The sequence below is a fragment of the Arachis hypogaea genome, chromosome 10, assembly GCF_003086295.3.
Source record: "Arachis hypogaea cultivar Tifrunner chromosome 10, arahy.Tifrunner.gnm2.J5K5, whole genome shotgun sequence".
Taxonomy (NCBI): domain Eukaryota; kingdom Viridiplantae; phylum Streptophyta; class Magnoliopsida; order Fabales; family Fabaceae; genus Arachis; species Arachis hypogaea.
Genome location: NC_092045.1, coordinates 3,501,433 through 3,508,292, shown reverse-complemented (window position 1 = coordinate 3,508,292; position 6,860 = coordinate 3,501,433). Strand labels below are relative to the sequence as shown.

General features: G+C 34.7%; 1 pseudogene; it reads right to left on the bottom strand.

The window, feature by feature from the left end:
• Window positions 1-2,356: 2,356 nt before the first annotated feature.
• On the bottom strand, window positions 2,357-5,781 carry LOC112714692 (receptor-like serine/threonine-protein kinase SD1-8; annotated as a pseudogene).
• Window positions 5,782-6,860: the final 1,079 nt, after the last annotated feature.

The following is a 6,860-nucleotide window of genomic DNA, read 5'->3' as shown; positions in this document are numbered from 1 at the left end:
TTAATCTCTTCTGATGAGTTTGGAAAACTCTAATTTAAATTGATGATGATCAAACATTATTAATAGCAAAATTATTAATTTATTTTTTATTAAAGTATGTTAATTATAATAATTTTTGCTGTGCAGTTTCCTTTATGGGTCGAACAGAGAACAACAAATTTAAACAAAGTCCATTGGAATAATTTTCTTTCAGCCTAGATGTTAAATTATTGAGATCATGGTGACTGAAACAGTGTTATTGTCAATTGGGCCAGCAATTGTGATAACAAGCCCAATTAAAGGTTTTGGGATGAGACCAAAAATGCTTGGTCCGAAATTAAAAGGAATTGGGGCACAAAATTGTTTTATTCACTTAACAAAAGAAACCCACTCCTTTGATTATGTGCTGCATACTTCAACGGATATAACATTTATTCCTTGATGGAATCCAATTTTATTAAATGGAGTTATTGCAGATCTTGGAACAATGAGAGAGAAATTGATTTGATGGGAATCATTATAATTAATGCTGTACGCTACTCAAAGCAAGGGAAGTATCATTTAATTGCTTTTACTTTAACTTCACATTCTCTCTCATCTCTTTCTTTCTTCTTCCTTCGGTCATGTCACAACAACCATGGAAGCTACATTAAGCTACACTCACCGAAAAGAAGAAGCTGCATGCATCAAGACCATCAAGTTAATGATGGCACGAAAAAGAAAACCAAAAGTATGCAGTGGCTGAGATAATCACCAAAGGTAGTAGATTTGGTGAGGTAATATCGGATCCTTCATACTCAAAAAGTAAGAAGAAGATTCGGCCAGCAAGGAAGAGAATCTTGGAGGCATAGCTTGTCTCTAATTCTGCTCAACCACCACAGGAAGTAGCTAGAGTGGTGAAGTGATGGAAGAGGCAGAGATTGGAGCAGATGAAGTCATCATCATCATGAAGCATCAAGGGCCAGAAATCCATCTTGGAGAGGAAGTCAAGGATGGAGCGCTCGGATTGATGAAGAGTGATGACCAAGGAAGGACTAGAAGTATTTGCATGTTGGGTTTTGCATGAGTTATCTCTTCTCTCTCTCTGGCCGAACCGGTTTTTGTTCTTGGAGAAGAAGAAGTTGGCTTGGTTTTTGGCTTCAAAGGTGGAGGCTTCCCTCTTCTATAAAAAGAGAGAACAACCACGGGTTGAAGCAAGGAGATAGTGTGAGAGTGCAAGGCACAGGGTTCTCAGAGCTACCTGAGCTAACATATGTTCTTCTCCTTCAAAGTATTCTGTTTTGTATTTTTCTGTTTAATTTTGTCATGTCTTGAGTCTCATGGAAAAAGGCAAACAGTGAGGTTTGTATGAAAAAGCCATAGAGCAAAAAAAGGCAGAGAGTGCAAAATTAAAAGAAAAAGCCATAGATGTCTTAGAGTTCCTTTGTACATCTGTGTTGTGTTTAATGATTCTGTGGGAATCCCCTTGTAAGTTGGGTTAGCATTTTACAGTTGAAAGCTTGGCAGTGACCAAGTCAAGTTCAGGATTGGATTTAGAATTCTGGACTTGTCCCAGATAGGAAGGGTAGTTCTTAGGGAGAATTGGTGTATGTAATCAAAGTTGATTATAGTGAAATTCCATCATTGTTGTGATGGAGACTGGATGTAGGCTGCACTGCACTTAGCAGCTGAACCAGAATATATCTGGGTGTAATCTTCCTTCTCTCCTATTCCATTTCTGTTTCTACTGCACATGAGCAAAATCCAAAAATGTCTCGTGCCAAGTGACGAGACAAAATGAAAAAATCTCGTGGCTAGGAATGAGCTAAAAACAGAAAAGTCTCCTCTAAGTCCAGCAAGTGTTAGCAAGCGAAAAGGGGGCTAAGATTCAACCCCCTTCTCTTAGCCAATGAAACCATCATCTTCAATATAGGGCATTTTTCACTTAATTCAACTAATTTTTTCCTTCTTATGTTAATGAGCATTATTTAGAATTCACCCGACAACAACTAATTTTGTTCCATGTAGGTTGATTTTCTAATAAGGTTCTGTCCTTAATACAATTCCGATCCTTAAAGTAGAGGAAGTCTGCACCCTTTAATTTGCTTTATTATATGCAAACTGTTGCATTAAGGTAAGATTGGAGGAATCATTGGAGGTTTGGGATTGTTACATATAAGTAGGCGGCTTATATTATTAAACTATGAGAAAACTATCAAATGTTTGACCAACATTGATATTTCAATATAATAAAGATCAATGCTGACATGCTGTTAAAACACCTTATAATATTCCTCAACAATGTTGTGTATGTATGTCTTCTTTTTGTTTCAATAACGAAGTTCTCTCTTCTTACGTGCTACACCAAACAAGACCAAAGTAGATAGATATCAAAATAGAAGCTATAAGTTTGTCTCTGTATTCTGATGGAATCATCATTTTTGTTACAAAAAGATTTATTAATTAATCAAATTTAACTTGATTAAAGAATAAAAAAGGCTACAACTTAAATAGAAGTAGAATTTGTCTTTCTTTTTTGTATGTTTCTGAGAAAATATACAAAAATAGTGAATGATATCATCATTCTTCTTTAACTACCTAGCATCTAATATTGTGACGGTAACTTGATTTACACTACTTGAAGATGACTCAGTCTTTGGTTGATTTTTCTTTATGGAAAATCCAGGAGTTTTAGGATTTGGCAAAGATGGAGCTTCACTACTTAACATTAAGATTACTGAAGACATTGTTGGTCTATCTTCTGCATGTTCTTGGACACATAAGAGCCCAATATGTATGCATCTTACAACTTCAGCTTCTGTGTATGAATTGACGATTGATGGATCAAGAAGTGTCAATGCAGTTCCTTCATGCCAATGTCTCCATACCTAAAAGAACATATAGTAATCATTATAATATAGCGATCAGTGTTATTTTTATAGTTAAGAAGTACTCTTATTAAAGAGAAAATTTGTTCACCTACATTTCCCAGAAGATTCAATTCATCGTTATCACTGTAAAACTCTCTATTCTTCTTTCCAGTTATAATCTCTAATACCATAACACCAAAACTAAAGACATCAGATTTTACTGAAAAGTTTCCATCCATAGCATATTCAGGAGACATATAACCACTGCAAAATAAAAATATGTATAAATTAAAAATGAAGCCACATATCTGATTTTTCAAAAAACAATTTAGTGAATTATTATGGTATACTCACTATGTTCCAACAACTCTTAATGTTTTTGCTTGTGTTTGATCTTTGTCAAATATTCTTGCCATTCCAAAATCTGATATCTTGGGAATCATTTCATTATCTAGTAATATGTTACTTATCTTAAGATCTCTGTGAATAATTCGAAATCTTGAATCTTGATGCAAATAAAGAAGTCCTCTAGCTATTCCATATATGATATTAAAACGCCTTTCCCAGTCAAGCAAAACTCTACTTTCTGATTTGTCTGCAACATTGTTATATAAAAATTAAGGATAACAAGCAAAACAAATGTATATGATAATTAAAAAAAAAAACTGAAAACATTCAATATACTGAAATAAATAATGCAAGTTACCAAACAAAATGGAATCAAGGCCTCTATTTTCCATATACTCGTACACCAACATCTTTTCATCATTTTCAATACAGCAACCAAGCAATCGAACAAGATTTCGATGTTGGAGTTTGACAATTAGCTTGGCTTCATTCTTAAACTCCTCAATTCCTTGTCCAGAATTTTTTGATAATCTCTTCACAGCAATTTTTCGACCTTCAATCAATCTACCCTAGTATTATTATAGGCACAATTTGTTCGTTAGTGTATATATACATAATACATACGTACATTTACATTATGATCTGATATTTAATTTTAGTAACGCAGTTATGTACAAACTAAAGTATTAAAACAACTTACCATATAAACACTACCGAAGCCTCCTTCTCCAAGTTTATTATCTTGAGAGAAATTGTTTGTAGCCATTGTTAAGGTATCACAATCAAACAATGGCAGCTCTATATCATCCATGTTCCTTTCATCACCTAAGTATCCTCTAGAAGACACCACCTCATTCATCAAACTATCAGGACTTCTGTGGACAAAACCTGCTGGAATAGCGGCTATTGATAATAACCAAGGTAAATGATTTATTTATGGAGCACAAAAACCATATACACTACAGTACCATATATACTATATAAAGAGACATATGGGGAAGTTTATTATACATTACCTCTAGAACTTTGTTGTCTCTTCTTCCTTAAGTAACAAACAGCAACCAATCCCAAAACTAAAACAAGTGCAGTAAGTGTGATGCCAATAGCCAGAACCGCTCTATGATTCTTGTTGGAGCTAGTAGATCCTGTGTGTCAATAAATTGATCAGAATGAACTACTCAATCAATTAGGAAGGAACTTGCAATAACGTCCCCATCATGGCAAAAATGTGCAACCACTTAATCAATTAGACAGTACCTATATCAGCAGCTGCCAATCTGACAAAGAGATCTTGGCCATAGGTAGCGTAGACTCTAATGTCAATGAGTTGACCAAGCCACATAACACAGCCACTTCCTCCATTTCTAATATCGATGTTTGCATATGCAGTGCATGAACAATTCCTCTTACACAAACTCCCACATTCATCAAGTGTCATACTCTTATTTATAAACACGCTGCTTGTCTCCGGCAGCTTCATGTTCTCAAGATGCAAGAACTTATCAGTCGAACAATTCAAACCCGTGTTCCTTACACACCCATCAGATCCATCTCTCAGATTCCAAGCCTGAGGGTTCTTAGGGCTGAACCCTTTCATACATGTGCAAACCGGCGATGCATTATTGTCACACACTCCGTATGGACCACACTCCCTGTAATGGTCGCATTGATCCGCCGGTGCGTACCAGAACTCGTTCCAAGATTCGCTGCTCTCTGTCCACGTCCACCGTTGAAGTTCTCCGCCTGAATCTGACGTCATCGTTAGCCTCGATAACAAAGAAGCGTTCCCGATGGAGAGAAATAGTAGAACACGCCGTGCGCGTCATCGGAGAAGCTGAACACAATGGAATCAGTATCGGTGTTCATCTTTGGAACCCCGCTGAATCTCTCACCATTCCAAGGACCAGTTCGGTATATGATAGTCTGGTTTCTCCTCATAAAAATCTCAGGTAAACCGCGGTAATCTAGCTTGTATGTGTAGTCACCGGAAGAAGGGTCTTCACCTGCGACCTTCCACGATGTTAAGTACTTCTCAATTCCTGTGTCGAAGTCCCAACCCAACTTCATCCCAGGTAGCAAGGTATCTGTTGGGTAATCGAAGCTCTGCCATAGGTAGTTATTGCTCTGTTCTGAATCTTTGAGAACAAGGTTACCGGTATCGAGGAGCTGGAGAACTGGATTCTTGGCGCTGGTTTGGTTGGAGGACCATGCGGGGTTGCCGGGTGAATTGAGGAGGACAAAGTTTCCGTTTTCTCCAATCTTGAGATAGCCTGTAGAGTTGTCAATGGGGTTGTCTCTGTTTGCAACCCAAATTATGGTTTGAGGATTGATGTTGTTGTACCATATTCCGAGGTAATAGTTGGTGTTGGAACCTCTGAAGAAGCCCAGCACGAAGGATTGGTTTTGTGATAATAGCGTTTGGTTGGTTGTGAGGTTTTGTGTTCCGGTTAAAGTATCTGAAGAGGTTGATGGAATGATGAAGAAGAAGAAGCTAATAACAATGATGATGAGGTAGTTAAGGTGAATGATGAAGATTCTCATGTTTGTGGAAAGTACAGAATAGTGTGTGATTGTTGTTGTGAGTTTAGAGGGTAATAATGTCGAACACGCTGAGTGCTTTTGACCGTTTCACTTACGTCTCATTCTCGAATAAAAAAGCAGAACAATCTAAGCTGACCGGCAACCATTTGCCTCTTTTTTATATATTCTTTTCGGTTGACTTAATTTTATTACTTTTTTAATTTTAAATTTTAAATTCTAATTTTTGTATTTTATATTTTTAATTTGGAGAAGTATGGGAAGTCAATGGAATATCTGGAGATTTAAAAAGTATTAGAGATATAACGATTAGTGTTACCTTTTTCTATCAGTATAAGCCTCTAGGATGAGTGGTATCATGATATAGTATTAGAATTCTAGATTTAAAATTCTAAAATCAGCTTAAACTTTTGGGATTAATAGTTTTATGAATATTATGGGTGATGTTCATTTTGTAACTCATAAAACACCATTGTACAAATAAACCATTATTTCTCTAACAAACTCTTTTAATTTTAATTCAAAATGTTAAATTTTTCAAAATAAAAAATATAATAAAAAAGAATAATGTTATAAAATTAAAATAATTTATTTCTTGTCAATAATTGTTTAATAATGTTTAAATGTATTGACTAAAAAAATAATATTAAACTATTAGACTAACCGTATTAGTTAATATAAATTAAATTGTTATTTTTAAAATTTTCTCTTAAAAGAATAATTAACATTGATTATTTAAAAAAGTAATTCTCTGCATTTTTTTATTTCTTTTAATCATATATCAGACACTAATTATTGTATGATTAACTACTATTATTATTATATGACTGCTATCCCTGTTAACTACGTTATTCTATTTAAATAATTAACTAATGCCCAATTATAAATTTTGGACACTTCGAAGGATATAAGGTATGGTGATTATTATGGTTTTTAAAATATAGTGTCTAGCTTGTTAAAAAAATATAATATTTAGTGTTAGAAACAAGAGAGATATACGAGAGAAGTGTGTTGTGTATTATTCAGTGTAATGAAATATACAATATACAAGGGGTATTTATAGGTGTTAGATGAATCAACGTAATAAAAGCATAGAATCTTACAATTAATATACAGATATGCTATAAATATAAACGATACTAATAC